A 12,162-nucleotide genomic window follows, 5' to 3' on the forward strand; every position below is an offset into this window, starting at 1 on the left:
CAACAGGAATGCAGGGTGGTTATGATAATGTTATATAGATCAACAGGAATAGGTGGTGGTTATGATATTGTTATCTTGATGAACAGGAATGGGGGGCGGTTATTATAATGTTATCTAGATCAACAGGAATGGGGGGTGGTTATGATAACGTTATGTAGATCAACAGGAATGGGGGGTGGTTATGATAATGTTATCTAGATAAACAGGAATGAGGGGTGGTTATGATAATGTTATCTAGATCAACAGGAATGGGGGGTGGTTATGATAATGTTATCTAGATCAACAGGAATGGGTGGTGGTTATGATAATGTTATCTAGATCAACAGGAATGGGGGGTGGTTATGATAACGTTATGTAGATCAACAGGAATGGGGGGTGGTTATGATAATGTTTTCTAGATCAACAGGAATGGGCGGTGGTTAGGATAATGTTTCTAGATCAACAGGAATGGGCGGTGGTTAGGATAATGTTTTCTAGATCAACAGGAATGGGCGGTGGTTAGGATAATGTTTTCTAGATCAACAGGAATGGGCGGTGGTTAGGATAATGTTTTCTAGATCAACAGGAATGGGCGGTGGTTATGATAAATGTTTTCTTGATCAACAGGAATGGTGCAGGAAGGACATGGAAAACTGCAACATTACAACACGGTTTCAATACGCCATCAAATCGAACCAGCTGTTCACTCGCTGTGTTCTGTTGATGTGAAGCTCTGCAGCAGAAGCACCACTGAGTTGTACTGTGCTAGAGATCAGCAGCCGGCCCAGTGGACAGATACTGGGAGATATAGCTCTTCTACTTCACCTAAACACCACCGGTCCACTGAACCAAACTTCTATCCGAAAGAAATCATCACGCTAAAGAATGGTTTTAACAGATAAAATCAAATGAGAATCAAGGAGAAGCTCCTTACAGGAGTAGTGTTAGATGTTGGATTTATTTCCTTTGAGTGACCTGCCATGTCTCTATGTCCAACTCTCTTCTCTCTATCCACCTCTCTTCTCCCTATCCACCTCTCTTCTCTCTATCCACCTCTCTTCTCTATCCATCTCTCTTCTCTCTATCCACCTCTCTTCTCTCTATCCATCTCTCTTCTCTCTATCCATCTCTCTTCTCTCTATCCATCTCTCTTCTCTCTATCCACCTCTCTTGTCTCTATCCATCTCTCTTCTCTCTATCCACCTCTCTTCTCTCTATCCCATCTCTCTTCTTGATCCAACTCTCTTCTCTATCCCCATCTCTTCTTTCTATCCACCACTCTTATCTATATCCACCTCTCCTCTCCCAATCCATCTCTCTTCTCTCTATCCAAATCTATTTTCTCTATTCACCTCTCTTGCAGTCTCTCCCCATCTCTCTTCTATCTATCTCCCTCTCTCTTTCTCTCTCCCTCTCTCTGACTTTGTAACCCTACTACTCAGGAGAATACCTCTCCACTCTCTCCCTCTCTTCTCTCTCTCCCCCTCTCTTCTATTATCTTTCTCTCTCCCTCTTTCACACTCTCTCCGGGGCTACCTCACCTCTCCCTCTGTCCACCTTCTCTTAGGGGTACTCCTCCCAAGTAGCTCCACCTACCTGCACATAATAGCCTAGTCTCCTCACCAGTAACTCCACCCACCTGAACATAAAAGCCTAGTCTCCTCCCAAGTAGCTCCACCCACCTGCACATAAAAGCCTAGTCCATGCTGTTTACTTCTGTTCAGGGGTCTGTATCACACTTCTGTAACTCCAGTGATAGTTCCCCTCAACAGACACACACTGAGCAAGGTAAGGACATCCTATAGGTTTCCTGGAGGAAGGTGTGGTCTGTCAGGATGAATTTGGCTGATATTATGATGATGATTTGGAGGGGTTTTGTGAACTGAGTGTTTATCAGGAGTGTATTCTCATTCTCTAGACCTGGTACCACCAGGTACTTTCAATGTCTGCATTTTTCTCCTCCGGTGAGTTTGTGTATTCTGGCAAGGGTGACGAGGGAACGGGGCAAGATTCTTTGCACGTGTCTGGGTTGTTCTGAAGGCTATGTGGTTAAAATGAGGAGAACTTTCAGCTCAAATTGTTCAGTGTTAAATTGGGACTTTGTAACCTTTCTTCACTGAGAGATTCCCTGAAAAAGATCATGCTGGAATAATCCTAAATCTCGTGATGATGAGGAACTTCTTTTTCCAAAGAGAAAAGGACATGTGAAACAGACAGTCTGTTCAGTAGAAATCCAGGGCTTGTCAGAGGTGTTAACTCTGAGAGAACTGACCCAGTAGCTTTACTTCCAGTCTAGTTAGTTAATACCACATCATGTATTAGGATGGTGATGTCATCTCCAGTCTAGTTAGTTAATACCACATCATGTATTAGGATGGTGATGCCATCTCCAGTCTAGTTAATACCACATCATGTATTAGGATGGTGATGTCATCTCCAGTCTAGTTAATATCACATCATGTATTAGGATGGTGATGTCATCTCCAGTCTAGTTAATATCACATTATGTATTAGGATGGTGATGTCATCTCCAGTCTAGTTAGTTAATACCACATCATGTATTAGGATGGTGATGTCATCTCCAGTCTAGTTAGTTAATATCACATTATGTATTAGGATGGTGATGTCATCTCCAGTCTAGTTAGTTAATACCACATCATGTATTAGGATGGTGATGTCATCTCCAGTCTAGTTAGTTAATACCACATCATGTATTAGGATGGTGATGTCATCTCCAGTCTAGTTAGTTAATACCACATCATGTATTAGGATGGTGATGTCATCTCCAGTCTAGTTAGTTAATACCACATCATGTATTAGGATGGTGATGTCATCTCCAGTCTAGTTAGTTAATACCACATCATGTATTAGGATGGTGATGTCATCTCCAGTCTAGTTAGTTAATACCACATCATGTATTAGGATGGTGATGTCATCTCCAGTCTAGTTAGTTAATACCACATCATGTATTAGGATGGTGATGTCAGAGGTTTTAACTCTGAGAGAACTGACCCAGTAGCTTTACTTCCAGTCTAGTTAGTTAATATCACATCATGTATTAGGATGGTGATGTCATCTCCAGTCTAGTTAATATCACATCATGTATTAGGATGGTGATGTCATCTCCAGTCTAGTTAGTTAATATCACATCATGTATTAGGATGGTGATGTCATCTCCAGTCTAGTTAGTTAATATCACATCATGTATTAGGATGGTGATGTCAGAGGTGTTAACTCTGAGAGAACTGACCCAGTAGCTTTACTTCCAGTCTAGTTAGTTAATATCACATCATGTATTAGGATGGTGATGTCATCTCCAGTCTAGTTAGTTAATATCACATCATGTATTAGGATGGTGATGTCATCTCCAGTCTAGTTAATTAATACCACATCATGCATTAGGATGGTGATGTCATCTCCAGTCTAGTTAATACCACATCATGTATTAGGATGGTGATGTCATCTCCAGTCTAGTTAATATCACATCATGTATTAGGATGGTGATGTCATCTCCAGTCTAGCTAGTTAATATCACATCATGTATTAGGATGGTGATGTCATCTCCAGTCTAGTTAGTTAATACCACAGCATGCATTAGGATGGTGATGTCATCTCCAGTCTAGTTAGTTAATACCACATCATGTATTAGGATGGTGATGTCATCTCCAGGCTAGTTAGTTAATATCACATCATGTATTAGGATGGTGATGTCATCTCCAGTCTAGTTAGTTAATACCACATCATGTATTAGGATGGTGATGTCATCTCCAGGCTAGTTAATACCACATCATGTATTAGGATGGTGATGTCATCTCCAGTCTAGTTAATACCATATCATGTATTAGGATGGTGATGTCATCTCCAGTCTAGTTAGTTAATACCACATCATGTATTAGGATGGTGATGTCACCTCCAGTCTAGTTAGTTAATATCACATCATGTATGAGGATGGCGATGTCATCTCCAGTCTAGTTAGTTAATACCACATCATGTATTAGGATGGTGATGTCATCTCCAGTCTAGTTAGTTAATATCACATCATGTATTAGGATGGTGATGTCATCTCCAGTCTAGTTAGTTAATACCACATCATGTATTAGGATGGTGATGTCAGAGGTTTTAACTCTGAGAGAACTGACCCAGTAGCTTTACTTCCAGTCTAGTTAGTTAATATCACATCATGTATTAGGATGGTCATGTCAGAGGTGTTAACTCTGAGAGAACTGACCCAGTAGCTTTACTTCCAGTCTAGTTAGTTAATACCACATCATGTATTAGGATGGTGATGTCATCTCCAGTCTAGTTAGTTAATACCACATCATGTATTAGGATGGTGATGTCATCTCCAGTCTAGTTAATATCACATCATGTATTAGGATGGTGATGTCATCTCCAGTCTAGTTAGTTAATATCACATCATGTATTAGGATGGTGATGTCAGAGGTGTTAACTCTGAGAGAACTGACCCAGTAGCTTTACTTCCAGTCTAGTTAGTTAATACCACATCATGTATTAGGATGGTGATGTCATCTCCAGTCTAGTTAGTTAATATCACATCATGTATTAGGATGGTGATGTCATCTCCAGTCTAGTTAATTAATACCACATCATGCATTAGGATGGTGATGTCATCTCCAGTCTAGTTAATACCACATCATGTATTAGGATGGTGATGTCATCTCCAGTCTAATTAATATCACATCATGTATTAGGATGGTGATGTCATCCCCAGTCTAGTTAGTTAATATCACATCATGTATTAGGATGGTGATGTCATCTCCAGTCTAGTTAGTTAATACCACATCATGTATTAGGATGGTGATGTCATCTCCAGTCTAGTTAGTTAATACCACATCATGTATTAGGATGGTGATGTCATCTCCAGTCTAGTTAGTTAATACCACATCATGTATTAGGATGGTGATGTCATCTCCAGTCTAGTTAGTTAATACCACATCATGTATTAGGATGGTGATGTCATCTCCAGTCTAGTTAGTTAATACCACATCATGTATTAGGATGGTGATGTCATCTCCAGTCTAGTTAGTTAATACCACATCATGTATTAGGATGGTGATGTCATCTCCAGTCTAGTTAGTTAATACCACATCATGTATTAGGATGGTGATGTCAGAGGTTTTAACTCTGAGAGAACTGACCCAGTAGCTTTACTTCCAGTCTAGTTAGTTAATATCACATCATGTATTAGGATGGTGATGTCATCTCCAGTCTAGTTAATATCACATCATGTATTAGGATGGTGATGTCATCTCCAGTCTAGTTAGTTAATATCACATCATGTATTAGGATGGTGATGTCATCTCCAGTCTAGTTAGTTAATATCACATCATGTATTAGGATGGTGATGTCAGAGGTGTTAACTCTGAGAGAACTGACCCAGTAGCTTTACTTCCAGTCTAGTTAGTTAATATCACATCATGTATTAGGATGGTGATGTCATCTCCAGTCTAGTTAGTTAATATCACATCATGTATTAGGATGGTGATGTCATCTCCAGTCTAGTTAATTAATACCACATCATGCATTAGGATGGTGATGTCATCTCCAGTCTAGTTAATACCACATCATGTATTAGGATGGTGATGTCATCTCCAGTCTAGTTAATATCACATCATGTATTAGGATGGTGATGTCATCTCCAGTCTAGCTAGTTAATATCACATCATGTATTAGGATGGTGATGTCATCTCCAGTCTAGTTAGTTAATACCACAGCATGCATTAGGATGGTGATGTCATCTCCAGTCTAGTTAGTTAATACCACATCATGTATTAGGATGGTGATGTCATCTCCAGGCTAGTTAGTTAATATCACATCATGTATTAGGATGGTGATGTCATCTCCAGTCTAGTTAGTTAATACCACATCATGTATTAGGATGGTGATGTCATCTCCAGGCTAGTTAATACCACATCATGTATTAGGATGGTGATGTCATCTCCAGTCTAGTTAATACCATATCATGTATTAGGATGGTGATGTCATCTCCAGTCTAGTTAGTTAATACCACATCATGTATTAGGATGGTGATGTCACCTCCAGTCTAGTTAGTTAATATCACATCATGTATGAGGATGGCGATGTCATCTCCAGTCTAGTTAGTTAATACCACATCATGTATTAGGATGGTGATGTCAGAGGTTTTAACTCTGAGAGAACTGACCCAGTAGCTTTACTTCCAGTCTAGTTAGTTAATATCACATCATGTATTAGGATGGTGATGTCATCTCCAGTCTAGTTAATATCACATCATGTATTAGGATGGTGATGTCATCTCCAGTCTAGTTAGTTAATATCACATCATGTATTAGGATGGTGATGTCATCTCCAGTCTAGTTAGTTAATATCACATCATGTATTAGGATGGTGATGTCAGAGGTGTTAACTCTGAGAGAACTGACCCAGTAGCTTTACTTCCAGTCTAGTTAGTTAATATCACATCATGTATTAGGATGGTGATGTCATCTCCAGTCTAGTTAGTTAATATCACATCATGTATTAGGATGGTGATGTCATCTCCAGTCTAGTTAATTAATACCACATCATGCATTAGGATGGTGATGTCATCTCCAGTCTAGTTAATACCACATCATGTATTAGGATGGTGATGTCATCTCCAGTCTAGTTAATATCACATCATGTATTAGGATGGTGATGTCATCTCCAGTCTAGCTAGTTAATATCACATCATGTATTAGGATGGTGATGTCATCTCCAGTCTAGTTAGTTAATACCACAGCATGCATTAGGATGGTGATGTCATCTCCAGTCTAGTTAGTTAATACCACATCATGTATTAGGATGGTGATGTCATCTCCAGGCTAGTTAGTTAATATCACATCATGTATTAGGATGGTGATGTCATCTCCAGTCTAGTTAGTTAATACCACATCATGTATTAGGATGGTGATGTCATCTCCAGGCTAGTTAATACCACATCATGTATTAGGATGGTGATGTCATCTCCAGTCTAGTTAATACCATATCATGTATTAGGATGGTGATGTCATCTCCAGTCTAGTTAGTTAATACCACATCATGTATTAGGATGGTGATGTCACCTCCAGTCTAGTTAGTTAATATCACATCATGTATGAGGATGGCGATGTCATCTCCAGTCTAGTTAGTTAATACCACATCATGTATTAGGATGGTGATGTCATCTCCAGTCTAGTTAGTTAATATCACATCATGTATTAGGATGGTGATGTCATCTCCAGTCTAGTTAGTTAATACCACATCATGTATTAGGATGGTGATGTCAGAGGTTTTAACTCTGAGAGAACTGACCCAGTAGCTTTACTTCCAGTCTAGTTAGTTAATATCACATCATGTATTAGGATGGTCATGTCAGAGGTGTTAACTCTGAGAGAACTGACCCAGTAGCTTTACTTCCAGTCTAGTTAGTTAATACCACATCATGTATTAGGATGGTGATGTCATCTCCAGTCTAGTTAGTTAATACCACATCATGTATTAGGATGGTGATGTCATCTCCAGTCTAGTTAATATCACATCATGTATTAGGATGGTGATGTCATCTCCAGTCTAGTTAGTTAATATCACATCATGTATTAGGATGGTGATGTCAGAGGTGTTAACTCTGAGAGAACTGACCCAGTAGCTTTACTTCCAGTCTAGTTAGTTAATACCACATCATGTATTAGGATGGTGATGTCATCTCCAGTCTAGTTAGTTAATATCACATCATGTATTAGGATGGTGATGTCATCTCCAGTCTAGTTAATTAATACCACATCATGCATTAGGATGGTGATGTCATCTCCAGTCTAGTTAATACCACATCATGTATTAGGATGGTGATGTCATCTCCAGTCTAATTAATATCACATCATGTATTAGGATGGTGATGTCATCCCCAGTCTAGTTAGTTAATATCACATCATGTATTAGGATGGTGATGTCATCCCCAGTCTAGTTAGTTAATATCACATCATGTATTAGGATGGTGATGTCATCTCCAGTCTAGTTAGTTAATACCACATCATGTATTAGGATGGTGATGTCATCTCCAGTCTAGTTAGTTAATACCACATCATGTATTATGATGGCGATGTCACCTCCAGTCTAGTTAGTTAATACCACATCATGTATTAGGATGGTGATGTCATCTCCAGTCTAGTTAGTTAATACCACATCATGTATTAGGATGGTGATGTCATCTCCAGTCTAGTTAGTTAATACCACATCATGTATTAGGATGGTGATGCCATCTCCAGTCTAGTTAGTTAATACCACATCATGTATTAGGATGGCGATGTCATCTCCAGTCTAGTTAGTTAATACCACATCATGTATTAGGATGGTGATGTCATCTCCAGTCTAGTTAGTTAATACCACATCATGTATGAGGATGGTGATGTCATCTCCAGTCTAGTTAATATCACATCATGTATTAGGATGGTGATGTCATCTCCAGTCTAGTTAATATCACATCATGTATTAGGATGGTGATGTCATCTCCAGTCTAGTTAGTTAATACCACATCATGTATTAGGATGGTGATGTCATCTCCAGTCTAGTTAGTTAATATCACATCATGTATTAGGATGGTGATGTCATCTCCAGTCTAGTTAGTTAATACCACATCATGTATTAGGATGGTGATGCCATCTCCAGTCTAGTTAGTTAATACCACATCATGTATTAGGATGGTGATGCCATCTCCAGTCTAGTTAGTTAATATCACATCATGTATTAGGATGGTGATGTCATCTCCAGTCTAGTTAGTTAATACCACATCATGTATTAGGATGGTGATGTCATCTCCAGTCTAGTTAGTTAATACCACATCATGTATTATGATGGCGATGTCATCTCCAGTCTAGTTAGTTAATACCACATCATGTATTAGGATGGTGATGTCATCTCCAGTCTAGTTAGTTAATATCACATCATGTATTAGGATGGTGATGTCATCTCCAGTCTAGTTAGTTAATACCACATCATGTATTAGGATGGTGATGTCATCTCCAGTCTAGTTAGTTAATATCACATCATGTATTAGGATGGTGATGTCATCTCCAGTCTAGTTAGTTAATACCACATCATGTATTAGGATGGTGATGTCATCTCCAGTCTAGTTAGTTAATATCACATCATGTATTAGGATGGTGATGTCATCTCCAGTCTAGTTAGTTAATACCACATCATGTATTAGGATGGTGATGTCATCTCCAGTCTAGTTAGTTAATACCACATCATGTATTATGATGGCGATGTCATCTCCAGTCTAGTTAGTTAATATCACATCATGTATTAGGATGGTGATGTCATCTCCAGTCTAGTTAGTTAATACCACATCATGTATTAGGATGGTGATGTCATCTCCAGTCTAGTTAGTTAATATCACATCATGTATTAGGATGGTGATGTCATCTCCAGTCTAGTTAGTTAATACCACATCATGTATTAGGATGGTGATGTAATCTCCAGGCTAGTTAATACCACATCATGTATTAGGATGGTGATGTCATCTCCAGTCTAGTTAATACCACATCATGTATTAGGATGGTGATGTAATCTCCAGGCTAGTTAATACCACATCATGTATTAGGATGGTGATGTCACCTCCAGTCTAGTTAGTTAATACCACATCATGTATTAGGATGGTGATGTCATCTCCAGTCTAGTTAGTTAATACCACATCATGTATTATGATGGTGATGTCATCTCCAGTCTAGTTAGTTAATACCACATCATGAATGAGGATGGCGATGTCATCTCCAGTCTAGTTAGTTAATACCACATCATGTATTAGGATGGTGATGTCATCTCCAGTCTAGTTAGTTAATATCACATCATGTATTAGGATGGTGATGTCATCTCCAGTCTAGTTAGTTAATACCACATCATGTATTAGGATGGTGATGTCATCTCCAGTCTAGTTAGTTAATACCACATCATGTATTGGGATGGTGACGTCATCTCCAGTCTAGTTAGTTAATACCACATCATGCATTAGGATGGTGATGTCATCTCCAGTCTAGTTAATACCATATCATGTATTAGGATGGTGATGTCATCTCCAGTCTAGTTTGTTAATACCAGATCATGTATTAGGATGGTGATGTCATCTCCAGTCTAGTTAATATCACATCATGTATTAGGATGGTGATGTCACCTCCAGTCTAGTTAGTTAATACCACATCATGTATTAGGATAGTGATGTCACCTCCAGTCTAGTTAGTTAATACCACATCATGTATTAGGATGGTGATGTCACCTCCAGTCTAGTTAGTTAATACCACATCATGTATTAGAATGGTGATGTCACCTCCAGTCTAGTTAGTTAATACCACATCATGTATTAGGATGGTGATGTCACCTCCAGTCTAGTTAGTTAATATCACATCATGTATTAGGATGGTGATGTCACCTCCAGTCTAGTTAGTTAATACCACATCATGTATTAGGATGGTGATGTCACCTCCAGTCTAGTTAGTTAATACCACATCATGCATTAGGATGGTGATGTCATCTCCAGTCTAGTTAGTTAATACCACATCATGTATTAGGATGGTGATGTCATCTCCAGTCTAGTTAATATCACATCATGTATTAGGATGGTGATGTCATCTCCAGTCTAGTTAATATCACATCATGTATTAGGATGGTGATGTCACCTCCAGTCTAGTTAGTTAATACCACATCATGTATTAGGATGGCGATGTCATCTCCAGTCTAGTTAGTTAATACCACATCATGTATTAGGATGGTGATGTCATCTCCAGTCTAGTTAGTTAATATCACATCATGTATTAGGATGGTGATGTCATCTCCAGTCTAGTTAGTTAATACCACATCATGTATTAGGATGGTGATGTCATCTCCAGGCTAGTTAATACCACATCATGTATTAGGATGGTGATGTCATCTCCAGTCTAGTTAATACCACATCATGTATTAGGATGGTGATGTAATCTCCAGGCTAGTTAATACCACATCATGTATTAGGATGGTGATGTCACCTCCAGTCTAGTTAGTTAATACCACATCATGTATTAGGATGGTGATGTCATCTCCAGTCTAGTTAGTTAATACCACATCATGTATTATGATGGTGATGTCATCTCCAGTCTAGTTAGTTAATACCACATCATGAATTAGGATGGCGATGTCATCTCCAGTCTAGTTAGTTAATACCACATCATGTATTAGGATGGTGATGTCATCTCCAGTCTAGTTAGTTAATATCACATCATGTATTAGGATGGTGATGTCATCTCCAGTCTAGTTAGTTAATACCACATCATGTATTAGGATGGTGATGTCATCTCCAGTCTAGTTAGTTAATACCACATCATGTATTGGGATGGTGACGTCATCTCCAGTCTAGTTAGTTAATACCACATCATGCATTAGGATGGTGATGTCATCTCCAGTCTAGTTAATACCATATCATGTATTAGGATGGTGATGTCATCTCCAGTCTAGTTTGTTAATACCAGATCATGTATTAGGATGGTGATGTCATCTCCAGTCTAGTTAATATCACATCATGTATTAGGATGGTGATGTCACCTCCAGTCTAGTTAGTTAATACCACATCATGTATTAGGATGGTGATGTCACCTCCAGTCTAGTTAGTTAATACCACATCATGTATTAGGATGGTGATGTCACCTCCAGTCTAGTTAGTTAATACCACATCATGTATTAGAATGGTGATGTCACCTCCAGTCTAGTTAGTTAATACCACATCATGTATTAGGATGGTGATGTCACCTCCAGTCTAGTTAGTTAATATCACATCATGTATTAGGATGGTGATGTCACCTCCAGTCTAGTTAGTTAATACCACATCATGTATTAGGATGGTGATGTCACCTCCAGTCTAGTTAGTTAATACCACATCATGCATTAGGATGGTGATGTCATCTCCAGTCTAGTTAGTTAATACCACATCATGTATTAGGATGGTGATGTCATCTCCAGTCTAGTTAATATCACATCATGTATTAGGATGGTGATGTCATCTCCAGTCTAGTTAATATCACATCATGTATTAGGATGGTGATGTCACCTCCAGTCTAGTTAGTTAATACCACATCATGTATTAGGATGGCGATGTCATCTCCAGTCTAGTTAGTTAATACCACATCATGTATTAGGATGGTGATGTCATCTCCAGTCTAGTTA

General features: G+C 38.7%; 1 protein-coding gene across 2 annotated transcripts in view; it reads left to right on the forward strand.

Moving 5' to 3' along the window:
* Positions 1-1,670: 1,670 nt before the first annotated feature.
* Positions 1,671-12,162, forward strand: part of LOC124011640 (collagen alpha-1(VIII) chain-like) — a 51,739-nt gene continuing 41,247 nt past the window's right edge. Inside the window, exon 1 of one of the 2 annotated variants that reach the window (XM_046325095.1) lies at positions 1,671-1,767. The gene's annotated coding sequence lies outside the window, so the exon portion shown is untranslated. The remainder of the gene's footprint in view (positions 1,768-12,162) is intronic. The other variant, XM_046325096.1, reaches the window with a different exon arrangement.

This window comes from Oncorhynchus gorbuscha, linkage group LG23 (genome assembly GCF_021184085.1).
Source record: "Oncorhynchus gorbuscha isolate QuinsamMale2020 ecotype Even-year linkage group LG23, OgorEven_v1.0, whole genome shotgun sequence".
Lineage (NCBI taxonomy): Eukaryota > Metazoa > Chordata > Actinopteri > Salmoniformes > Salmonidae > Oncorhynchus > Oncorhynchus gorbuscha.